The sequence below is a fragment of the Scyliorhinus canicula genome, chromosome 1, assembly GCF_902713615.1.
Source record: "Scyliorhinus canicula chromosome 1, sScyCan1.1, whole genome shotgun sequence".
Classification (NCBI taxonomy): Eukaryota; Metazoa; Chordata; class Chondrichthyes; order Carcharhiniformes; family Scyliorhinidae; genus Scyliorhinus; species Scyliorhinus canicula.
In genome coordinates, this window is record NC_052146.1 from 284394351 (window position 1) to 284421351 (window position 27001).

Consider the following 27001-nt stretch of genomic DNA (forward strand, 5'->3'; position numbering starts at 1 on the left):
GTTATGCAGAAAGCAGAAGTCTGTCTATGTTAGACCCAGGAAATTCTACTCTAAACTAGAAGAAGGGTTCCCAAAGGAATACTACAGGTCCTGTGTGGTAATTATTGGCTGTATTTGGCTCATAGTGTTGTTTTGGGGAAGATGTATGCTCGGAATTCAGGAAAGTAGATAGGTTAGGATTGGGGTGGGAAATTCAAGTAGACTCTCTGCGTAACCATTGTTGTAGTTCACGGTAAATGTTGTTATTTACTATTGCCTTTTGCGTTGTGTTTTAAAGTTTAATAAACGTTTTGTTTTTTTGAATATTTACAACAAAATGGACCTCTTTCCTCACCGGGTTCCAATCGCTCTTCTCACATTTTCTTTCCAAATCGCAAAATAAGCTACTGAGGACTGGCATTCCAAGTTTCCCTTCTGGGATTAACATCAGCGGGGTTTATAACAAAATAACCGTGGACATTGCCTTTACGAAACCCTGCCAAAACCCTCTAAGCTTTGGGCATGTCCGAAACATGTGGACATGATTTTCTGCACATCCCACGCACATCTGTCCTCTACCCAGAAAAACTTGCTCACTGTGCCACCGTCATTTGTGCCCAGTAGACTACCTTGAATTGTATCAGGCTAAGCCTGGCACATAATGAGGATGTGTTAATTAATCCTGCTTAGGGCATCCGCCCACAGATCCACCTCTATCTCTCCTCCTAGCTCGTCTTCCCACTTGCCCTTTAGCTCCTCCACCGGAGTTTCCTCCGATTCCATAAGTTCTTGGTAGATGTCGGATACCTTCCCCTCGCCCACCCATGCCCTGAGACTACACTGTCCTGGAGAATCCCGGCCCCAGCCTTTTTTCCCTGATGAAAGTCAATGCCTCATCCGGTGTTTCAAAGTAGAATTCCCGGTCCTCATATGTGACCCACAGACACGCTGTGTATAGCATCCCGATCTTCACCCCCTTCTTAAAGGCGGGCCAATTTTGCCCGATTAAATCCGGCTCACCTTTTGGCCAACCTCGCGCCCAGGTCCTGATGAATGCACAGCTCGCAATTCTCCCACCTGCTGTTCCGCTCTTTCTTGGCCCACTGCAGATTGTGTTCCTTGTCCATGAACCAGTGCATACATACCACCATCACCCTCTGCGGCACATTCGCTCGGGGATTCTTCGCGAGGGCTCTACGCGCTCTATCCACTTCCAGGGGCCAAGGGAATGCCTCAGCCCCCATCAATGTCTCCAACATGTTCGTCACATAGTCCCTTGCATCCGATTCCTCACTGACCTCCGGGAGGCCTCCTGAACCTGTTCTCCAAGTCCTCCAGCTTCTCCTGCATTCTTTTCTGGCAGTCGTTCATCATCTCCACCTTGGTCTCCAACACGGTTATGTATTCCTCATGCTCGCACACCTTTTTCTTCACCTCCTGGATCGCACGAAGCCTTGATTGGGTCCAGCGTGTCCATCTTAAACTTGGCGAAGCATTCTACAAAAAACTTCAGCAGCTGCTCCATCGACCACTGTGCCATCTCCCCGCGGCCCTGCTTCTCCGCCATGTCTTCCCGCGATACCAGCTCTACTCGCATCTTTCTTGTAAAACTTTGTCTTCTCACATGGCCATTTCTGGTTCAATTCTCCACGCACTGGAGGGGGACTTCTCCTCACCGTCTCACTCTCCACCGATTCATCCAATAAAATACGAATTAAAAAAAGAGCGAAATAGGTCCAAAAGTCCGTCACAGGCGGGCACTATCAAATGTGCGACCTACTCCTCCATGGCCGCCACCGGAAGTCGCAAAAGCCATTTACAGCCTCATCTGCCCGACTAGCCTTGCTAATTTAATTGGTCCAAACTATAAGAAGATTAAAAGTTTGCCACAACTATTACACATTGCCTTTGTTACAAGTTCCAATCATTTATTTTTTGATGCTTTGTCCAAATGTACACTTAGAGAGACTATAAATTTGTTTCCACCCGCATTTTCTGACCCTTGCTATTGTTAATCTCCATACATACCGATTCTGCTTCCTGATTCTCTGAGCCAAGATCATTCCTCACTAATGTCCCTATGTCATCCTTTATTATCAAGTCCACCCCTCTTCCTTTTCCATTCTGTCTGCCTTTTCAAAATGTTGTGGATCCGAGAATATTTATTTCCCAACCTTGGCAACCTTCTGACCATGTCACTGTAATGGCAATTAGATTTATTGCTCTCTATTTTTGACCACAGTTTGACCACAGGATTCACCTGAGGAAGGAGCTGCGCTCCGAAAGCTCGTGTTTGAAACAAACCTGTTGGACTTTAACCTGGTGTTGTAAGACTTCTTACTGTGCTCACCCCAGTCCAACGCCGGCATCTCCACATCATGTCTATTTTTGACAGTAGTTTGTCTATCTTATTGTGCATACTCCACACATTAAGATAAAGTGGCTTCAATTTTGTTTGTTTTACTAATATTTCCCTGCATGGATCATACTCTTTGATGCGTTATTACCCTTATAATCCAGCTGACATGGTGCATGGGTGTTGCAAAACACAGGTAAGACTTAGGAAGAGATTCTGCTGAGGGAGTATGAGCATGAGGGAGTATTACTACAGTGGTAATAACCTCTAGATTACAACCACATCGCAATGGGTCGAGTCGCATATAGGCCAGACACAGTAAGGATAATAGATTTCCTTCCCTAAAGGACATTAGTGAAGCAGATGGATTTTTATAACAAGCAAAGATAGTTGCCATGATCACCATTATTGACACTGCGGACAGAATTTTCTGCCCCCCCCCCCCACATACACACACACACACACACACACCGCCTGCATGGTGAGGTCCCCACAATCTTGTTGGTGTGATGGGCTGAAAAATTCCGGCCTATCTTTATATTCCAGATTTATTAACTACATTTAAATTCCACCAGCTGTCACGGTGGGGTTTGAACCTCTTATCCTGGGCTTCTGGACTACTGGTCCTGTGACACAACCACTACACCATCGTCAATCCCAAATCTGCAAGTCAGCACTCATTCCTCATCACACTCCCTCCTCATTGTCCCCATCCTGGGCTCTCATTCCCACAGCCCATCAAGAAGTCAGAGGAAAGTCAGCACTAATAAAGAACAAAGGCCAAACTTCAATAGCTCTTTTCCAGCTCCAACAATCCAGAGTAAGATTCTGAAGTTACAGACTCAAAATATTGCCATTCCCCCCCCCCCCCCAGATTCAGCAGCTATTGGTTGCAGGCATGCCATATTTATTTCATTCTGAGTCATGTCGTCCCTCGTGCATTGCAAGAATCATTCCCAGAATTTCATCACTCCAGTACTATTGGTAGCCAGTTAATTAATTGCATTTAACTGAGTTCAATGTAACTTGGCGATGAAGGCCCAAATAAACATTGACAACAGGTGTGACTCAATTTTGGAGGAGTAACCGCCTAGAATGCACCAAAAATATCACGTTAAAAAAAACATACAAACTACAATGCAGAAGGATGTCAGTCGGCCCATCATAGCCAAGTCATCCATCAAGAAACCATTCAGCCCAATCCCACTTTCTGGCTCTTGGTCTGTAACTTTTTGGTTACACAACTTCAAGTGCACATCTAAGACTTTTTAAATGTTACCAGGGTTTTTGCTTCTACCACCTGTTCAGACAGTGAGTTTCATATTCCCACCACCCATTGGGTAAAAAATGTTCTCCGTGAATCCCCTCTAAACCTCTCACCCTAAAATCTAACCTCCCTGGTTATGGACACCCCAAACAAAGGGAACGCAGCCTTCTTATCCATTCCGCCTAGACCTCTCAACTTTATACATGCCAATTAGGTCTCCCCCTCAGTCTCCTTTGTGCTGGAGAAAACAATCCTAACTTACCCAAAATTTCCTCATTTGATCCCGTCCAGACAACATCCCGTAAATCTCTTTGCAAACTCTCTGTAATCCAATTGCATCCTTCCTAAAGTGCTTGGACCAGAACTGCATACAGTGCTCCAGCTGTGGCTGAACGGGTGTTTTATACAGTTCTAGCATTAACCTACAAGTTTTTACATTCAATGCCTTGTCTAATAAAGGCAAGTATTCCATATCCCTTGTTGACCAACACATCTATCTGTCCAGCCACCTTCAGGAATCTGTAGGCATGCATTCCAAGGTCTCTCTGCTTTACAACAGTTCATAGTATCTGACATTTATTGCATATTCCCTTGCCTTGTTTGTCTTCCCCAAATGCATTATCCCACATTTGCCACTCTTTCACTCGACTGTCCAGTCCATTGATATCTTCCTGCAGTCTGCAGCTTCCTTCTTCATTATTGATTATACAGACAATGGGCGAAATTCTCCAACCCCACGCAGGGTCGGAGAATCGCCCGGGGGCGCCGATATTCCCTCTCCCGCCGTGTTCAAAATTCTCCCATCCGCCATAAAACGGCGTTCTTAAAATCCCGCCGCCCGCCTCGGAGAACGGCTGGCGCCGGCGGGATGCCATTGTTTTTTTAGGCTTAATTATACTCCGGCCCGGATGAGCCGCAGTCCCCACGTCGGCGAATATCAAAGTTGCTTTATAACGGCGTCAACCATTGATGATGGTTGACGCCGTTCAGTTACCTACATCGAGTGCCCAGGCCCGGGGGGGGGGGGGGGGGGGGGGGGGGGGGGGGGGGGGGGGGGTGAAGAGAGAGTGAAATCACTTACATTGCGTGCCGGGGGGTTAGGGGTAAGGCCCCTACACCCCCCCCCCCCCGCTACCCCTAGGCACGCGATGTAACTGATTTCACTCTCTGTTCACAACCCCCCCCCCCCGGGGCACTCGATGTAGGTAGGGGTGGGTGGGGTAGGGGGGGTGTGTAGGGGTGGGGTGTTGGGAAGAGAGAGAGATAAATCACTTACCTCAAGTGCCGGTGGGTTGGGGAGGAGGGTTTGTGAAGAGAGTTGGTTACATCGCGTGCCGGGGGGTAGGGGTGGGTGGTCGGGTAGGGGTGGGGGGTGGGGGTTTGTTGGGGGTGGGGGGGGGGGTTGGGAACAGAGAGAGATAAATCACTTACCTCAAGTGCCGGTGGGTTGGGGGGGAGGGTTTGTGAAGAGAGTTGGTTACATCGCGTGCCGGGGGGTAGGGGTGGGTGGTCGGGTAGGGGTGGGGGGTGGGGGTTTGTTGGGGGTGGAGCGGGGGGGGGGGGTTGGGAACAGAGAGAGATAAATAACTTACCTCGAGGGTCGGTGGGTTGGGGGGGGGGTTTGTGAAGAGAGAGAATGAAATCACTTACATTGAGTGCCGGGCAGTGGGGGTGGGTGTGGGGGGGGGGGGGGGGGGGGTTTGGGGTGGGGGGGGGGTTGTTGGGGGTGGGGGGGGGGGGTTGGGAAGATAGAGAGTGAAATCACTTACATCGCGTGCCGGGGGGGTCGGGGTAGGGGTGGCTGGTCGAGGTAGGGGTGGGTGGTCGGGGTAGGGGTAGGGGTGGGTGGTCGGGGTCAGGGTAGGGGTAGGGGTGGGTGGTAGGGGTGATCGGGGTGGGGGGTAGGGGGGGTTGGGGTAGGGGTGGTTGGGGTAGGGAGTAGGGGGTAGGGGTGGTTGGGGTGGGGGGTAGGGGTGGTTGGGGTGGGGGGTAGGGGTGGGGGGTAGGGTGGTTGGGGTAGGGGGGTAGGGGTGGTTAGGGTGTTGGGTAGGGGTGGTTGGGGTGGGGTGTAGGGATAGTTGGGGTGGGGGTTAGGGGTGGGGGGTAGGGGGCAGGGGTAGTTTGGGTGGGGGGTAGGGGGGTAGGGGTGGTTGGGGTGGGGGTAGGGGTGGGGTGTAGGGGTGGTTGGGGTGGGGGTAGGGGTGGTTGGGGTAGGGGTGGTTGAGGTGGGGGGTAGGGGTGGTTGAGGTGGGGGTAGGGGTGGTAGGGGGTAGGGGTGGTAGGGGTGGTTGGGGTGGGGGGTAGGGGTGGTAGGGGGTAGTGGGGGTTGGGGTGGGGGTAGGGGGGTGGGGGTAGGGGGGTAGGGGTGGGGGGTAGAGGTGGGGGGTAGGGGTGGGGGTGGGGGGTAGGGGTGGTGGGTAGGGGTGGGGATAGGGGTGGGTGGTAGAGGTGGGGGGTGGGGGTGGGGGGGGTGGGGGGGAACTCTAGGTTCTGCAAGACGGCATAATTAAGTTCAAACATTTGGAGTAATAAATAATGAGGATCACCAAGAGTGCAGCAAATGTTTTTCTCTCTCTCTCTCTGTTAGGCACGCAGCACAATATTATCGCCATTTAAAAAAAAACAAGACATTCACATCTATTCCAGCCGTGTTGGTTGCGGACTCTGGCACCCCTACCCCCCACCTCCTACCCCCCACACCCCCCACCCCCCCCTACCCCACACCCCCCACCTACCCCCCCTATAATCCAAATAAACTACATCAAATGCACTACCCTCAATGGCACTCCTTATTAACTCTTCAAAAGATCCAACCATGTGTGTCAGACACACTCTTTCCTTATCAAATCCATGCCCACTGTCTTTGTGTAATCTGTGTATTTCTAAATGAAGGTTTAGCGTGCCCTTCAAAACCTTTTCCAATAAATTTCCTGAGGAAATTTACCTGAGATTCACATGAGGAAGGAGCAGTGCTCCGAAAGCTAGTGTTTGAAACAAACATGTTCGACTTTAACCTGATGTTGTAAGACTTCTCACAATAAATTTCCCGCCATCGAAGTTAGGTTGACTGCTCTGTAATTACTCAATCTACCCCTTTCCCCTTTTTAAAAAATGGAACATTTATTTTTTTCAAAACATTGAGTCTCCACGTCCCCATTTGAAGAATGCTGGCTCTACTTTCAACTTTTAATTGCTGTACACACATTGTTCTCAAGTGAAGCGTGGTCTAATTTCATGCCAGTAATTTGACTTTGATACCAAGGTCTCAAACAAATTGGGCTTGCATATGTTCCAGAGGTGATATCACACAGAATTAATTATCAGTTGGATATTCAAATGTGTGCAACTTATCATCAATCAGACTTTTTAAATGTATTTTTTTTAAATGTTCCTTTCCTGCAAGGTCACTTGCCAAGCTCCTTTGTCAAGTTGGTGTGCAGGACATTTATAGGGTGCGGACTTCACTGTCTGATATCAGTGTCTTATGGAGGAATAATTCAATCAATATCAGTCAGTCAATGACATCTTCCAGGTTTGCTACAGATGGCTCCCACAGAGCTCCGACTGAGTGCTAACAGCTCCGAGGCCCTGTTAAATCCATACTTTTTTTCTTTCGGTGGGCACAGCCTGACAGGCAGATCTTTTAGGCCCAATTGCTGCTGTTGCAAAAAAAAAGGTATGTATTCATTCCTTTAAAAAAAACAGCAGTTTAAGCAATTTCACCACGTGGAACTTCCCCCCCCAATCATCCAAACTCAGGAACTAAAGCCCAAACACCCCCCAACCACCCTAAAAGCCACCCTGCTCAGCAGCCGAAGCAATCCCCCACCCTAAACCCTCCATCCAGGATCAAAGTCTGAAGCATTAAAATGGAGTCTCAGTGGGAAAAGGTTTGGGAAGCAATGGTCTAGAATTCCAAATAAATATTTGCTGCAATACCTTATACGCAACTCTACGTTAAAACAGTAAAATGTCTTGCAACACCGGGTTAAAGTGGAATCACTAGCTTTCGGAGCGTAGCTCCTTCATCAGGTGACTCGAGTAGCTCCTTCATCAGGTGACTCACCTGATGAAGGAGCTGTGCTCCAAAAGCTAGTGATTCCAAAAAAACCTGTTGGACTTTAGCCTGGCATTGTAAGACTTATTACTGTGCCACCCCAGTCCAACGCCGGCATCTCCACGTCATGGCTATATTAACACATGTAAATTATATTGGATAGAAGACATTGTCACTACTGGTTCACTCTCGTGCTACTGGGCATTAATTTAATTAAGGCGGGGGGGGGGAACTTTAATAACCATTATGTAAATGAATACGGCCATTATCTGAGAAGGTGATACGAATGAGGGATCAACCACCACACAAGAGGTTCGCCTGATGGTATTTAAACTTAGTACAGCTGTTACATTATTCCTGAAGAAACAAAGTAGATTTGAGCCCTCTTTTCTTACAGCGACGGACTTATTTGATTTAATTATTCTACCGAGTGGCAATGACTGGCCAAAGAAATCTGCAAGTTAGATGTGACCTGCTCACCAACTTAGAGGGGAAAGAGAGAAGTATTTGAGACAGGCAACCTCAAAGGAAAAACAGTAAATAGTTTTTTTTAATGGCTAAATGCCTGATTGGAGAGTGGGGAGTGGCAAGCTGAAAGCATTTGAACATTCAGTGATAATTATTTGTGTCATATCACCTCTGGGACACTGACAGCCAAGTCTCAGACACACTGGGATTGAACAATTCAAATTACTGCCATAAATTTTGGTCACACATATACTATGCGCCTGTTTTTTTTAAACTTCCAAAGCAGGCTATAATACAATTTGTGAAAAATAAATAAATAGAATATTAAATTTCTAGTTGTATCATTATTAACAAAGCAATATTTTAAAATAACGTGTGTTTCTACATTTGTATCATTATTAACAAAAACAGTAATATTAAGCAACAATTTTTGAAATACTATTTGTTTCCATAATTATTACATTAATACTAGTCAATTTATAGTTCACAAATGTACCTCTCCTGTTAGGTGATAATTGACACAGCCATTTACCACCACCTTGTTAGATGTCCTGAAAGGAAAAAAGACTGGCATTTATCAAGTCCCTTCCACAATCTTGGGATGTCCCAAAGTGTTTCACAGCCAACATGATCAATTTTGAAATGTAGTCTACTGATGTAATGTAGAAACTATGGCAGCCAATTGGCACATGACAAGGTCTCACAAACAATAATAACGAGATCATATGTTTTAGCAGTTTGTATTAGCCAGGATAGCAGAGAGAACTCCGTTGCTCCTCCTCAAAGAGCGGCCTCGGTGTGATGTCTCACCCAAAAGATGTCACCTCCAGCAGCGCAATACTCTCAGTGCTTCACTGGAGCATCAGCATTTTACATTCAAGGCTTCTGACTAAGAGGCAAGAGTGTTCCCACTGAGCGAAGAGTGATACACTACCTCATCCTGAGAGAAATAAGTAACTAAACTGAGATATTAGGAAACGCCATCAGAAAAATCAGTTAACTTCATCAAGCTTCATTCTATGATTGGAACCGCTGCTCCCCTACCAACTTGCAATTATCTGCAGCACCTGATGGATGTTCTTATCGTTAGGTACTATAACTTCTTTCCAACTTTAATTTACAAAAGCTGTGACACCAGCTTTCTCATGATGTGGAGATGCCGGCGTTGGACTGGGGTGAGCACAGTAAGAAGTCTTACAACACCAGGTTAAAGTCCAACAGGTTTGTTTCAAACACGAGCTTTCGGAGCACGGCTCGGAAGGAGCCGTGCTCCGAAAGCTCGTGTTTGAAACAAACCTGTTGGACTTTAACCTGGTGTTGTAAGACTTCTTACCAGCTTTCTCAGTCACTATAGCTAAAGAAGCAATGTGAAATCTGACCTCAAATACGGACAGTCAGTATGAAACACTGACCATTACCATGCATACATGCGTCTAGAAATAGAGTTGAGAAACAACTCAGAAATCCCGACTATACTGCCCTACGGGTCATCAAGAATAATCTCATGTGCCATTCAAGTAGGAATGCCCAATCGGCATCTTAACTCAAATTTAAGCATTCAGCAAAAATAAAAGGAGGTACTATCACTTGATCTATTGCAGTCTACAATCATAAAAGCCAAAGGAAATTGATTGATATTTAATTTAAAGAAAGTATATATAATGAAAGGAGCAATGTATACTTCTAAAGGCGGTGTGCACTGGACAAAGATTCACTCCCACTATTCCCCTTAAGTAATATCCCAAGCTTGACACCACAGCAAAGTACAAAACAGAAGTACACAAGTAGGGATCAAAGGAAAACTATACACAAGCTTACACTTGCATACCTAGGCAGCTGATTTCACCATAACATAATGCACCCCCTGGCGAAAGCTCAAAAAGGATTTAAGAGTGAGCAAAAGGATCTAAAACTGAAGAACAATATCAAATTTAACGTCAATAAAAACAAAAGTGCATCTTTTCAGTTCCTTTGTCCACGTTTGGACTAAGGCTGTAATGAATTTTGGAGTCAGGTGGTCCCAGCAGAAACCAAACTGAGCACTGGGATGTTAGAAAATTGTGATGAAATAAAAACAAGGAAATCCAGTCATTGGGAAGGTGTTCTGGTTTTCCAATGGAAAATATAGTAGAGACAGTTTGGCTGGGTTGGTGGAACTAGCTAGCGTTTGATATGGTGAAAAGCCTAGCAAAGTGTGAACTGATGTTTACCGAAGGGAGGTTGGTAACAATGGAGGCTAGAATGTCAAACCTGTAAGTAAAGATGTTAGACGTTCAACGGAAATAGTGAGGTGAACTCACGAAATGAAGGTAATTAAGAGTGACTTCTGATAAGGTTTGTTTAGATAAGGAAAGGTCAAAAGAGAAAATAGTATACATGGGGCATGTTCCCCTGTTTTTTGAGTATTCAGCCCACAAGAGGAAGCTGTTCAACTCCCAACAAGCTGTGCTTGGAGAAAAGCCTGGTTGAGAAAACAGTTGTTCTATTCTAAGTTGGAAGCAATCTTGAAAGGTAACTACTGCTGGATTTTGCCAAAGGTTTTAAAACCTATGGGCTGTTGTTTGTGGAAATTTAGCTCTGAAAGTAGAGGTATCTGGAACTGGACAAATTTAAAGATATTGTGTATAGCTATTAAGTTAGTCAAGTGTATTTATATTTGACCTTTTCTGTGTGTTTTATTGTTTAATAAACATTTATTTTGTTTATCATCATAAAAATGTCTGGGACATCCTTTACTGGTCTTCACATCTTTCTTCACATTATACCAAATTGAAAAATACAGTTGAGAGGAGATATTTCAAGCTTCCCTTTGGAGTGTTAGAATATACGCTAGTGTTTAACATCAACTGTGCTCTTAATAGGGAGCAGGGTATTGGTAAGTGCCCTGTTAATAGCACTGTTAATGACAGCTTCCATTACTTTGTTGTGAATGAGCACCTTATTTCATCATCCATGCTGCTATCTATGATGATAACGGCAAATGATAAAAACCAGACCCACAGGGTAAAATTTATGTCTCATATAGATACATATAGAATTTACAGTGCAGAAGGAGGCCATTCAACCCATCGAGTCTGCACCGGCTCCTGGAAAGAGCACCCTACCCAAGGTTAACACCTCCACCCTATCCCGATAACACAGTAACCCCACCCAACAGTAAGGGCAATTTTGGACACTAAGGGCAATTTATCACGGCCAATCCACCTAACCTGCACATCTTTGGACTGTGGGAGGAAACCGGAGCACCCGGAGGAAACCCACGCACACACGGGGAGGATGTGCAGACTCCTGGGACAGAAATGGAAATTTACACCAGCAGTGTTGTGCCAATTTGTTTTAAATGAAGCCACCCTCTGACCCTCAGGGCCTTCACCAAAAAAAAACACAAGAGCATTTTCTGTACAAGGTGCCTTATTTATTTACCTATATCGACTGGTCAGAGGCCAAGGTGTTGAATCATGAGGAATGAACTTTCACCATTTGACTGCCATGTTTTATAAATGTCGTCTTTCCATCACAACCTATTACCTTTCCAGGTTATTTCCATTCCCAATAACCACTATTTTATAATCCCTCAAATCAACTGAATTAAATTATTTGCGGGGAGTATGGTTAGCACTGCTGCCTACAGCCTCGGGTTCGATCCCGGCCCTGGGTCACTGTCCGTATGGAGTTTGCACATTCTCCCTATGTCTGCGTGGGTTTCAGCCCCACAACCCAAAGATGTGCAGGGTAGGTGGATTGGCCACGCTAAATTGCCCCTTAATTGGAAAGAAAGTTGGGTACCCTAAATTTTATATATTTTTTTTAATTCTCTGCAGGGTTCTCCCTCTGCAGGATCCACTGCTTTGCCGGCAGTGCACCCATGCCCATGGGTTTCCCGAAAGCGTGGGATAGCCACGATGGGAAACCTCATGGACCGACTGCCAGAACAGAGGATCACGCAGCCGGCTGCAGGAGGGGGGTGCGCACCGCACCGGAAAACAGGGCTGACGGGATGGAGAATCCCACTCTCTATCTCTGATGGTCTTAAAAGTCTGAAACCTATCAAAGTCTGCCCATGTCCCATAGGCATTTAGTAGATCATCTTCTTTGTTATTTTCATCCAAGAGCTCTATAGAAGATCCAGACCTTCATTAGTATCCAACTTACAAACATGCAGCTTACATAAAACTTAGTTCTGATTTTATTTCTGGTACTAAGTGAAAATTCAAAGTCAGGGATGTAATCCGTGTTCACATACCCGCTTCCTTCTTCTGATGCTCATATCCTGACCGTCAGAGGGTAACCATACCCCAGCAATTTACACTTGCTTTCTGCCATTTTCCACAATGACTACTGGGATAGTAGTTGCTTTTGTTTAAAGTTTTTTTTCTCTTCGCTTCCAACCTTCAACTTTAATCAACAATCGTCTGCTACCTTGTTACAGTCCAAATAACCAGGAGAATAGAGCTGGCGCTAAGCTTTACATGCTTTTCTAAGCATTTATTTACATAGTCACAGGTTACAAGCAAGTATCTCCCAACCCTACAACCATAGTTTAAGTCATTATCTACTTATAATGGCACAAGTGATTCCTGGTTAATGCCTCGGCCTATCTATAATTAAAGACGATTAATGGTCAATTAGCAAAGAATTTTTTTAAAATCGACTTCAGCAAAAATGAAAGGAATAATGGTCTTCAACAATTAGCAATAAGCAGCATAAAGTACAATTATACCAGTGAATGGTTTTTAGAAATCAAGCCCATGTATTGCCATGATGGATGATCTGAACATTGAGAATCTTCAGGTATTTTTATTGCAGAGGCAAGTATAATAGTGACACAAAGAAGTGTCATTATTGTAAATAAAGCAAAGGAACGTTGTGATTTATCTAAAACATCTATTAATTTTTTAAAAATCAATTGACAGCAAACACTGTATATTTATAATTGAAATGAAATATCAAACTCAGGGTTTGTTGAGGATGCAAATTCTATTATTTCTCCCAGTTCTCGTGAACCCTACTTCACTCCATCTGAAAGCATAGTTTGACATCTTGTTTCTTCACCCTCAGCCTTCTCACAACGTCACAAAGTGATATATATATTTTTTCAGAAGTGTAATATTGGCTTCAAAGCCTATGTCAACGTCCAAGAATTCTTTTGGTGCAGTTTCTGTTTTTCAGGCACAAAACAGTCACCTAAATGTTCCAACATGGTGGGTGGCATGCATTTGTAGATTCTGCATCATTCCACTATATTGGTAAGAAAGAAATAGAAGTGCCCCAGGGCAACACGGCGGCGCAGTGGTTAGCATTGCTGCCTCACGGCGCCGAGGTCCCAGGTTCGATCCCAGGTCCGGATATATGAACAGATCACGGGGGAGGAGCAGGTCTCGGTGGAGGAGGTGAAGTCTAGGTGGGAGGAGGAGCTGAGTCCCATTTTGGAGGAGGAGGTGTGGAGTGAGTCTCTTTGTAGGATGAATGCGAGGTTAAGTTTGATACAACTCAAGGTGGTGTTCAGGGTCAATCTCACCATTTCAAGGATCTGGTCACTGTTAGATGTTGCAGGGTGTCCTATTGGACGAGGGGGTGCTATAATTGCTAGGGAGGTTTTGTTTTTGGTTGGTATAGTTTGCTGAAGTTGCTGGCACATGCTTTATTGTTTGACTGTTACTTCATAAAATGTTAAAACTCAATAAAAATATTTTGAAAAAACGACTGCTGGGGTCGATAAGCAAAAAGGAAGGTTTCAACAAAATACATTCTTCCTGGCTTCAACATTGCCAAAGATTTTTGCCAGCTCCTGATTGTTACCCCCTTCCCCCCATGACTTCGGCCCCTCCACCAATTGCCTCCCTGTCGTCCTATTGACCTATTTAACTCTCAATTACTTTCTTACTTCACCCCTTTCCTCTCTGCCTCTTTCTTCCTTCTGCAAATTGTTCCATTCCCTCTTTTTTTACTTTCTCCATCCCAATCACACCCCCCCCCCCCACACCATATTTATGCCCTCCCTCCTAATCACAGTTACATTGCACCCCTATCCCCCACTTTCCCACAATCAGCACCTATCCGAGGACTGCTGCCAATGTCACAGCATCCCAAATCAAGGCAAATCATTGACAAAATGCCTGGGAAGCCCAGATGGCATCTGCACATAGTTCACTTAAATGAGGACCAAGTCCAAATAATGGATTGTGCCTTGGGCCTACCCATTCTGGAGCAAGGAGTGTTCCCTGTGTCAAGTCATGGCCAACCTGGCAATGCAAATTAATTTCCAGGAATTTTTGAAAGCTCGAGTTAAAATATTTCTATTTGTGAGTTTCAAGCTTGAAACAACAGTTAGTCCACCTGCGGTATCTGTAAAAAGTGCTATTGCAAAGTGGAGAATAAAAATGTAAAAATCAACATGTTACTAGAGAAGCAATACTGCAATAATGAGATGATCAGCCCCACTGCCAAGAATGGATTTTTCAGTGACTTAATTACAGATACATCCGTTTGTGTGCTTCTGTGTCAGAGGCGAAAAGGTAAAGAAGACTCATGGGTCGTTTTCATTATGATCTCAGGATGCATTTCAATGCAATGAAAACTATGACTTGAATTTTCACCATGACGGAGAACTTCTATGTCATGGTGAAAATGGCGGAACTGCACAAAATTTATAACACTTCTCCCCCCCCCCCCCCCCCCCCCCGTCCCCGAAAATTACACTTCACATTTTCAAGGGGGCAGGAATGGGGCAGTTCACGTATGTCGTTCATGGAGACAGTTGGCCATTTAAATCATCAGCTGCCTCCACTCAAGTCAGATTTTGGTAGTCCAGGAGTGTAAAACACAAAGGGCGCAGAATACATCACATAAGAGCAGATCTGAACTTTGTGCAATTCTTTGGGTAGCGCTGGAAATTGTCCCAGGACACATCTGGGGGAGGCCAGGTACCATTTATGCGAAGTAAGGTGCCCTTTGGGGAGGTCAGGTGCTCTTTGACATTGTTAAAAGTAGTTATAAATATGCATAAAAAGTACATTAACTCAGTAAATGTCAAGCCCATTGCAACTATCAACAGCCCTGTCAAAAATCAACTGTCAAAAGTGTTAAGAGGATCTGTCAAGAAGACCGGTCAGATGTGTCAAGATGACCTGATGGGATACTTATCAAAGATCGCAAAAGGAACTGTCAAAACCACCTGTTATTGGGCGATATCAAGCTGCCAAGGCATTTAAAAGTCCTGCCATTTAAGTCTTTGAAAAAAATGCATAGAGCCTTTAAAAAATCATTGCTTGCTATTTTACTCTGTTGTCATAGTCTTGAAAGTTTCCATTGCTGTATTAGTCCTGCATGACTGATTTCAACCATTATCACAATAGGGTGTCTGCCATCTCATTTTAATTGACAGCTAAATGTGGTTATAGACTCTTTGATGTGGGACTATGAATTCCAAAATTGTTGCTTTCAGGGATTGAGCACTGAATTAAGTGCTTGTTATGATAAGGCTTTATGTAATTGAAGAAATGTAAATGTAGTAAATGGGGTTTTATGAAAGAGGGTGGGTGGGATTCTCCGTCCAGCGACACCAGAATCGGGAAATGCGATTGGGCAGAGAATCACTCATGAGCCGAAAATCGTGGATGGCGCCGGGCCCCTGACGGAATGCCAGGCACCGGTGCCTCGACAGCGGCATCAATGTGTTCTACTCCGCATGTACAGTAAACATTTTTTTTTTTAAATTTAGAGTACCCAATTCATTTTTTCCAATTAAGGGGCAATTTAGTGTGGTCAATCCACCTACCTGCACATCTTTGGGTTGTGGGGGCGAAACCCACGCAAACACGGCGAGAATGTGCAAACTCCACACGGACAGTGACCCAGAGCCGGGATCGAACCTGGGACCTCGGCGCCGTGAGGCAGCAGGGCTAACCCACTGCGCCACCGTGCTGCCCTATGTACAGTAAACATGGCCCGACCCGGAATTCTCCGCATCTCCCGCGATGTTCCACCTCTGCCAGGTACAATTACTGAAGGTGAGTTTCACTTGTGGGTTTAAAAATCATGGGACAGGTGCCCGGGCTGCTGAGGGAGAGAGAGGAGGTAAGGAATGCTCCCAGAAGCACGACTGTGGGCAGCCGGTCCAGCCGCTGGCATGGCTGGCTGGAGGGGGGCATCTGCCAGGGCCAAGGGGTGTAGCAGGGGGTGACCATGGGTTGGGCCATGCTATGATGGGGGATGGACAGGGGATGAGCCATGGCATCGAGCTGACCCCTGGGACCGGGGCGGTATTCAGGCACGGACCACCATTACCGTAGCCATTTTGCTGCGCACCCCACTGACCACTCACCATGGACCGCGGTCGCGAAGAGTCACATCACCCCCCGCAAAGCAAGTCAGCCCATCCCCCCCTCCCAGAGATTTACTGGGTCATCTCCCAATCCACCACCCCCCAACACCAGAGACCGCTAATTAAAGAGACCACCCACCAGAGAATCCCCAATTAAAGACACCCCCATCAGACAGCCCCACCAGAGAACTAACTAAAGAGACACCCCTCTCCAGAAGAAAGGCCCTTAACTGAAAGTCCCCTAGAAGACAGACCCTGTCTGGAAGCCTCCAATAGAGAAACCCTTGTCTGAAAGACACCCCTCCCCCTGCCCAACCCCCAGAAGAGGCCTGTCTGGAAGCCCCCCTGGAGATGGGCAGGAGAATAATTCTGCAAAAAGTACAATGAAAAAAACTAAATTGTTAAAACAAACCGTACTTTCCTTTGAGTGACAATCTGCCGCATGTTGCCACTCCCGATGGACTTACTCACCCTGTTATTCCAAAGACTTTGTCTCGCCCAACCTTCCTCACTCAGGCTGGGTGGGACAAGAGCATTGAAGCGTGCCCCCAGCTGCATCGGTGTGGAGTAACTGAGGTGCAGAGAGGTACGAAACACCCCTTTTTACGGGTCAGATCAGACCTTTTGTGGGAGTGAGGTCCAGTCAGACCTGAGTGCATGTCGGAAGGGGATAGGGTGGTGGGTCCCCTGGGGGGGGTCATGTGTACGTGTGCGAGGTTGTGTCTGGGTTTGTTAAGTAGTTAACCTGGAGTTCAAAGTTATTTTTTTTCCCCCTCTAAATCTTTCAGGGCAACTATCAGGGTAAACCTGGCCGAACCACCCAAAATTAGCGATGTAAATCGCTTCTGTCAAATGGTTCCCAGCCCAGTGCAATTCTCCAGAGGAAGTTAGCACTTCTGGGTGTTAACCCTTACGTAGGAACCTCCTGGAATCATTCCCCAGCGCATTCAGGGAGTACCCCCTAAATGCGACGCTGAGGAACCAGGAAAAAAGCGTCTTACTGGTTCCTCGTACTTTATATCCAATGTTTTCCTTTTGAACTGCATTCAACATGATATAGACAAACAGAAAATGTGGTACAGTCATGCTGCACTCTCAGAATAAATGAAGTGCAAGAGGTCTCTTCATTTGGCGAAGTGCAGCAGCGGGAAAGATTTCCAATTTTTAGGTTTGTCACAACACATTCCTGAAGCTGCTTACAATGTGTCAAAAATAGACCACCCGCTTTTAACCTGGTTTAACAGCTGTCACAACAAAACCAGAAAAGACAGTTTGTGACAATGTGTGCAGAGCAACATGTCACAACCAACCTGACTTAACGGCTGTCAGCACCAACTTGGTTTAACAGTTGCCGTTACAAACCTGGTTTAGCAGCAGTCCAAACTGCTATGCCTGAACATATATGGATAATAGAGTACTACTCCATCTGCTCTACAACAGTCAGCTGCAATGTTATTCTCTATCAACAGGCCTAAGTGGCCGCCTGTCACTTCAGGTGGCCACGTTAAATTGGCCACCTTTGGCAAACTTCCATCATATGACCTCCTGCCTCCAAACACATCTCTCCAACTTTCTTTCCTGCCTTTAGTTTTTTTTTTAAAAAGAGTACCCAATTCATTTTTTCCAATTAAAGGGCAATTTATCGTGGCCAATCCACCTACCCTGCACATCTTTGGGTTGTGTGGGGCGAAACCCATGCAAACACGGGGAGAATGTGCAAACTCCACACGGACAGTGACCCAGAGCCGGGATGGAACCTGGGACCTCGGCGCCGTGAGGTGGCAATGCTAACCACTGAGCCACGGTGCTTTTTCCTGCCTTTAGTTGTTCAACACATCCATCCTCACGTCAAATCACCCAATGAGAAAGTGAGTAGAGTCTTAATCCTCTACTGGGAATGATTCTTTGACTGTCAACTAAACAGTATTTTTCCTCATGCCTAATATTTTCACAGTGAACAAACAAAAGCAAAGGAAAATTAAGAAAGAAAATGCTTTTTAAATGTCCCGAAGAATTTCGTCCTCAGATGTTTGCAGAAATTTCCTCAAGATTGGTCTTTAATTCCCAGACAATCTGGAAAAATTGGCAAACCTATCGTCACTCACAACATACTCTAAAAATAATTCCTTGAAAATAGAGGTTACCATTTTAAAAATATGTCCGAGAAAAGTTTTGACATTAGTGCTGTGTAGCACAACACCAGTTTGAAGGACTGCAGTGAGTCAGTGAGCTTGCTACATCAAGCCTATGGAAGCATCAAGATGGTAGTCTCTGCGTCTTGAGAGTGAAGCAGAGAAAGAATGCTTTTTAAAATAACCTTACTACAATTAATAATATTTTTTAAAATGGTGTTTGGTGTTCAATAATATTTTAAAATTCTAGCACAGGACACACAATTTTTGCATACATTGTTTCCATCTCACAACTCTGCTTTTCCCACGGCTATTTTCCCCATTTATTCATTTCCCCTTCCCACAACCCGATTGTTCCATTTGCTTCTTCTTTCCCACCTGAAATTTTTAGACCTGAATTCGCCTTCTCTTGATAAAACCAGAATGGAAACTGTGTCATCTAACTAAATTAAACAGCGCTCTTTTCAAAAAGGCACAACTAATAAAGAACTAAACTATAAGACAAAGGAAATGTAAAAAATGAAATAATATCAGCCATGCCACTGCTTGCGATTCTCACTGGTCCAGTTTCATGCCTTAGGCCAAGCCTCTCAATTTCCACTCAATTCTCACGATTCAGGCTGCAGTTAATCTATTCTGAACCTCACTCCATTGCAGCTGCCTGTTGTCCTGTTTGGTTGTCCATTAAATAATCCACTGCCGAGTGAATGAAATGGAGTGGCTATGTAGAACAGTGGGAAAGTTCAGTTAATAATATATGCCTCAGATTATAGAATCCTGCACCTTCTGATCCCTTAACTTCAACAGTATTCTCACCAAATTGCAGTAGCCCCACAGCTCAATTCTCTTCTACATCATCGGTCTCCCACTACCGTTCACTATTCCAAGGTATATTGTCATTCACGTAAGTGATTCCACCTCTCAACTCATCACATATCTCAATGCCCCTCCCAAACAACATACTCTGTAACTGGTGATTATTAGCATCATGCCATTTCAACTTAGAAAATACTATGCGAGTGGCCGATGAAATCAGTCTATGCCAGTAGCACAAATCAGTTGTCAAGATTTTTAATCTTTCCCAATAGACTTTCCACTGAAGTTCACAGATTGATAGTTTAAAGTCTTTTTGGAAGCTCGTTTCATGGTCTCACTGTTGCTTTTCCTTGGCTTCAAACGAAAACTCTTGGTAATATTTTTCATGCCAGTAGCAAAAACTGGCACGGTGAAAAATTGGCTGGCAATTAACTACGAGTTAGTTTCTGGCATAAGCCAATATCACCCTTTATATCCTCTGATGTGCAATTAGCGACACAATGTGAGATCCATTCGTAATATATTTAAAATATTGCATCTGGCACAGATTGTTTCTATCTGTAACACTTCCCGTCGCACTATTTTCTCATACTCTTCTGGCCCAGTATCACTTGTCTATTGACTCCCCTTTTCTCAGATAGAGCCGTGTATACTTGATCTCCAAGCTGGATACTAATGTTGCCTATTTCACTCTTAGACCACCTAACTACATCTTTAACTTTGATGTTACTGTTGCAATAAGCCTCAGATTTATGGCATTTGAAGATTGCTTTCTGAATTATTTTTTTAGGCAGAACGGTAGGATAATAGGCCGGCAGCAGCAGCAACTGGGGGAGGGGGGAGGAGAGGAGGGATGAGGGGGAGAGAAATGGGTTTTGTTTCGGGGGAAGGGAGAAATGTGTATATGTGGTTATTGGATATGCCGGGTGTTTATCTATCTCTCCTTTTTGTAGTTACTGGGGGGGGGAGGGGGGTTTGGTTTTGGGGGTTAGTGTGTTTTTCTTTTTGTTGTTAATATTGTGTTCTTGTTGTTATTTTCTGTTTTGGATATGTTTTGAAAATCTCATTAAAAATTATTTTTTTTTTTTTTTTTTAAATTGTGAAACTTCTGCGCTCCAGCTGTTTCTGGTTCCTACCATAGCAAAGCAATTGTCACCAACCTCCCACCAAACCATCCCTGTCTGATCCCATCACCTCATTCTCCCTGCCAACATCAGTCACCTCTTCCAGCCATTTTTCCTTTCATAGCCCAAGGGTATTGCTGTTCTGCCATATTCCTAACTTCATTTAATCTTTTAATAATCTTTATTATCACAAGTAGGCTTACATTAACCCTGTAATGAAGTTACTGTGAAAAGCCCCTAGTCGCCACATTTTGCTGCCTGTTCGGGTACACGGAGGGAGAATTCTGAATTTCCAAATTACCTAACAGTACATCTTTCGGGACTTGTGGGAGGAAACGGGAGCACCCGGAGGAAACCCACACAGTCACAGGGAGAACGTGCAGACTCTGCGCAGACAGTGATTCCCAAGTCGGGAATTTCACAGTAACCTGATTCCAGTGTTAATGTAAGCCTGCGTGTGACAATAAAGATTATTATTACAAATAGAACCTATAACAAAGCCTAAGGACACATCCTGCTAAAATATAAAACTCTACATGCTCTATAATTCTCCAACTCCTTTCCACTGAACCATGCTAATGCAATTCCACTGGCTTCTTTATTAAAAGCACCAATATAAAAATAAAGAATCTGAACAACGAGGAACAGCAAATAAATCCATACACTATATTTGTATTAACCTTATTTGTTTTGCTTGCTTTATAGGATGTAACTGTTGAATAAGCGTGTATATGACGATAATTAATTGACATCACTTGCAAAATAATAAAGTAAATTTTCAAGATTTATAATCCAGTACCATGGATTTTAAGAGAAGGTTCAGCAAGGAAACAGATTTGACAAAGATGTAATTGGCAAAAGACAAAGGGAGTGTTAATGGTAGCGCTGAAAGAAGGTGCTTATCCTGGCATAAGGTAAGATAGTAGGACCATTCAAACTAGGCTTTTCAGGGCAAGATCAAGAAACACTTTTGCCACACAAGAAGGTGGTAGAAATCTTGAATCTCCTCCAAAACATGCTTGGACATTGGACAATTGGAGCTTTCAGGACCGAGATAGATAGATTTTGTTCAGCAAGAGTATCAAGGGATGTGGAACAGAGGACGATAAATGTAGTTCAGGAGCAGATCAGCCATGATCTAACCGAATGCTGAAGCAGGCCTGAGGGAGCTGGATGGCCTACTTCTGTTCCTCTAACTCCCTCTTTAAATGAGTTGACTCCTTGCACATTAAGGACAGGACAAGACGTGTTAGATCAGGTTTAATTAAAGAGAAACTGCAATGTGAATCGGAGTTTTAAGTAAAGCATAGAATTTGGGAATAGCCACATTCTGTGATGTACAGCAAGTATGCTTATCTGATTATTAAATAATAGAGTTTGACCCAATTTTCCTTCACTTATATCAATATATAAAGTAGGCTAATATAGTTAATACCTTAAAATTCTCCACATTTTAACTTGTTTAATTAACTAAAACTCCAGATGCTGACACCTTACCCACACACAAAATGCTAACAACTAGAAGTCTATCTCTTCTGTTTACGTTCCCCCTCCACACCACCACCACCCCCCCCCCCCCCCCCCTCCCCCCCCCCCCCCCCCATGGAGATATCTGGGCCCGAAATACTGCAGCCAATACATCTGATTTAGTCAGAGGGTTTCTGGGGAGTCCTTTAGTCAGGGGTCCTTGTGAGGGGGGGGGGGTCTCCCTATCACCAGAGGTCTGTGTGGGGAGTCCCCCTATCACATGTGTCCATTCCAGCTGTGTCTGTCTGGTTCCCACAGATCCACTATCTGTAAACCATTCATAGCTTTCCAGTAGTGGTCTGTGATTGACAGCTCGTAATAATGCTTCAGCTCCTTCATGACTCACACAAAGTTTCACTGGACTTGACGATGGGGTGCAGAGGGTGATCCCATTGCTTACAAGCCTTTGCAGATTGAGGTGAGGAGAAAAGTTTCCTAATAAACAAAAGTGGGGCCCTAATCTCATGGAGCATAGGACTTAATCCAGACCTAAATCTTCTGGGGGGTGGCACTAACCTTGGCAGCCAAACCAGACGAAACATGATTAATTGGTTCTAAGGCACAGGAACTTCAATATTTAATGGAGTACTGATCCAAATGCGGGAATATTGCAGGTGACATCCTTGTGATGAGATGTTGGGTGGGATTCTCTGGTCCTGTCGGCAATTACCGGAGAATTCCAGCTGTCATGTTGCATAGGCCAGTATTCTCCATCCCAGGGTGCTTGCAATGCATTCCCTGAAGGGACAGAGACTTGGGTGCTGGAGCAAAATAGAGATGCTCCGACCCCCCACTAGCAGTGTGAATGAGTTCCAGGCCATATGCCAGCGGGAGCAGAATGACCCATTTGCATCTGTTTAGCAGGCCTGACGGCCTTTGCTGCAGACTCCCGTGATTATCCCACCCCCCACCCCGGCAGGGTGTCACGTGGGTGCGGTTCACTTGTGGTCTATACAATCATGGTCCTGATGTGGTGGACCTCACAGTGGGCCAAGGGGGCAACTGTTGCCCCTTTGGTCCACCGCGAGGTGAACCACGCCAGGGCCACAATGGTAGAGACCATCAGAGGCACGCACCCTCACCCGCAACACAAATCAGCCCAGAACACTCCCCCCACCCCCCCCCCCCTCCAAAACACCACATAGAAGCCCCAACCCTGAATTGCCTGGGTGCCCCACCACCATATATGGAGGGTGACCCGACCTGTCCCCCAACCAGGGATCCTTGTAATAGGACGTTCTTCCCCCCCCCCCCCCCCACTAGGACCCCTGTGAGAGAGAGAGAGAGAGAGACCCCCCACCACCACCACAGGGACCCCTGCAGTGGGGAGATTCCCTCCCACCGGGACGGATGTAATAGAGGGAACACCACAGGGATTCCAGTGATATAGGGATCCCCCCCCCACCCACCCACACACACACAACCCCTGTGATAGGGAGACACCCCACAGAGGCCCGTAGAGCAAAGAACAAAGAAAAGTACAGCACAGGAACAGGCCCTTCAGCCCTCCAAGCCTGCACCGACCATGCTGCCCGTCTAAACTAAAATCTTCTATACTTCCGGGATCCGTATCCCTCTATTCCCATTCTATTCATGTATTTGTCAAGATGCTCCTTAAACATGTCCCTGTTTCCACCACCTTCTCCGGCAGTGAGTTCCAGGCACCCACTACCCTCGGTGTAAAAACACTTGCCTCGTATATCTCCTCTAAACCTGGCCCCTCGCACCTTAAACCTATGACCCCTAGTAATTGACCCCTCTACCCTGGGAAAAAGCCTCTGACTATCCACTCTGTCTATACCCCTCATAATTGTGTAGACCTCTATCAGGTCGCCCCTCAACCTCCAATGTTCCAGTGAGAACAAACCAAGTTTATTCAACCTCTCCTCATAGCTAATGCCATCCGTACTAGGCAACATCCTGGTAAATCTCTTCTGAACCCTCTCCAAAGCCTCCACATCTTTCTGGTCGTTTGGTGACCAGAATTGAATACTATACTCCAAGTGTGGCCTAACTAAGGTTCGATACAGCTGCAATCCCTATGATAGAGAGATTCCCCACCGAGACCCCTGTGATAGGAGACACCCCACAGGGACCCATGTGATAAGGGGATTCCCCACACAGACCTCTGGTGATAGGGAGACCCCCCTCACAAGGACCCCTGACTAACGGACTCCCCAGGAACCCCCTGACTAATGGGACCATCCCCCAGGGACACCCTGATGAAGGGAACCCCCCCCCCCCAAAAAAAAGACCCTTGTCTGGAAGCTAGAGAGCAGTTCAGACAGGGGCTGTGGGAAGCATTATGGCTGTAATACTCACCTTGCAGCTCCATGTGTCCATTCCAGCTGTGTCTGTCTGGTTCCCACAGATCCACTATCTGTAAGCCATTCATAGCTTTCCAGTAGTGGTCTGTGATTGACCGCTCGTAACAAACATCTGCAGCTTTGATCCATTCGATGTCCCTTCAGGCTTCAGTGGTGAAACCCAAATGTTTGTAAACATTGACCACATCCAAGAGATGTAAGTGCACTAAGTACATTCCAATCACTCAAGCACGTGATTTCACTGCACTCACCTCTCTTTTAGGACATTCCCTATCCATCATGGAACCTCTTGGGAGAGGCAAAAAATGCAGATATAAACGGCCAATACCCACTTCTGCTCCCATCCTGAGAGATTGAACATCAAGAGTGATAAAAAGAAAGTCAAAGACTTTACGGATAGCTGTCAAAACTGTGGACCCTGAAACAGCTAAATACTCTGCAGCCAAACAGGCAGCACAGATGAAGGAAGCAAAGGAAACTGGAATCGGAAAAGTGGAGGGCATTGCAGGACTGTAGGGCTAAATGGGGTTGCAGAGATAAGGAAGGTTGAGGCGATGGATGAAGAAAAGCTTTTTGCAATTAGTAAGTACGGGGATAGCCAACACAGAGGGTGGCAAGGACAGGAGTGATGAGACGTGAAACTTAGCAGTGGGATGAGATATAGGTGGCAAGATATTGAACGTTTCGTGAAAGGCGGAACTAGGGAAGTCAGCAAGGAGGACATTGGAGTGATTGATTTTGGAGGTAACAACAGTTTGGGTAAGTATTTCAGTAATATTGCAGGTGAGGGAAGGATAGATCTGAGCAAAGTTGCAGAGGTTCAGGTAATGGCTAGGATGTGGGTTTTGAAGCCCAGTTGAGGACTGCACTCTGTGTGAGCGGTCAGGGGCAAGGGCAGAGTGAAGGCAAAGGTGAAAAGCTTCTGGTAGAAGTTACATTCAGAGGGAATAATTTTACATTGTAAGTTCCTGTAATAAGAATGAAAAGGTGTTCTTTATCAAGAATAGTCTGTGTGGAGTTTGCACTTCCTTCCCGTGTCTGTGTGGGTTTCCTCCGGGTACTCCGGTTTCCTTCCACAGTCCAAAGATGTGCAGGTTAGGTGGATTGGCCATGCTAGATTGTCTCTTGGTATCCAAAAGGTTAGGTGGGCTTACTGGGTTACGGGGACAGGGTGGAGGCGTGGGCTTAAGTAGGGTGCTCTTTCCAAGAGCCAGTGTAGACTCAATGGGCCAAATGGCCTCTTTCTGCACTGTAAATTCTATTATTCTTTTTTTTCTTAATAAACATTTTATTGAGGTATTTTTGATATTGTAACAACAACAAAATAAACAATGTACATGAATTTATAAACATAGTGCTAAAGCCGTCTCCCTTCCTTATAGGTCCCACCTTTATTAACCCCCCCCCCCCCCCCCCCCCCCACCTTCTGCTGATGATTAATTTTCCGCGAAGACGTAGACGAGCGGTTACCACCTCCGGGCGAACCCGAACAGTGATCCTCTCATGGTGTTTCTCCAAACAGAGAAAGCTAGCCATGTCTGATAGCCACGTCCCCGACTTCGGGGGCTTTGAGTCCCTCCAAGCTAATAGTATCCGTCTCTGGGCTACCAGGGAAGCAAAGGCCAGAACATCTCCCTTTCTCCTCCTGGATTCTCGGGTCTTCCAACACCCCGAAAAATCACCACCTCTGGACTCAGCGCCACCCTTGTTTTTAACACCGTGGACATGACATCTGCAAACCCCTGCCAAAATCCCCTAAGCTTCGGACATGTTCACATTCGCTGGTCCTCCCACACATTTTGCACACCTGTCTTCCACCCCAAAGAATCTGCTCATCCGGGCCACTATCAAGTGAGCCCGATGAACGACCTTGTATTGTATCAGTCTGAGCCTGGAACATGTTGTGTACCCGTTGACTCTACTCAACTCGTCTGCCCATAGAACATCCTCTATCTCTCCTCCCAGCTCCCCATCCCACTTGCGCTTCAGCTCCTCGGTCTGCATCTCCTCTGACCCCATAAGTTCCTTGTAAATGTCAGAGACGCTCCCTTCTCCTACCCACCCTCTGGAAACTACCCTGTCCTGAATCCCCCTCAGTGGTAGGAGCAGGAAGGTTGACACCTGTTTACGTAGAAAGTCCCGCACCTGCAGATACCTGAATTTGTTTCCCCTCGTCAACCCAAACTTCTCCTCCGGCGCCCTCATACCCAGAAAGCTCCCCTCTATAAACATATCCCCATCCTCTCAATCCTTGCTCTCCGTCATATCCGGAACCCCCCATCCATATTTCCCAGGGCAAACCGGTGATTATTACAGGTTGGGGACCAGACCGATGCTCCCTCTGTTCCCACATGTCTCCTCCATTGCCTCCAGACTCTCAGGGCCGCCACCACGGGGCTGGTGGAGTACCATGCCAGCAGGAACAGCAGAGGTGCCGTTACCAATGTCCTGAGATTAGTGCCCTTGCATGAAGCCGCCTCCATATGCTCCCATGCCGACCCCTTCCCCACCACCCACTTCCTGATCATGGCGATATTCGCTGCCCAGTATTCTACCCGCCTCAAACACCACCCGCTTATTGATCAGAATTCTATGATTCTTAAAGCTACATTGGGCTAAAATAAT

General features: G+C 45.8%; 1 protein-coding gene across 1 annotated transcript in view; it reads right to left on the reverse strand.

Moving 5' to 3' along the window:
- The window catches only part of ryr2a (ryanodine receptor 2a (cardiac)), a 936900-nt gene that overhangs the window by 827905 nt on the left and 81994 nt on the right, over positions 1 to 27001 (reverse strand). The window lies entirely within an intron of this gene.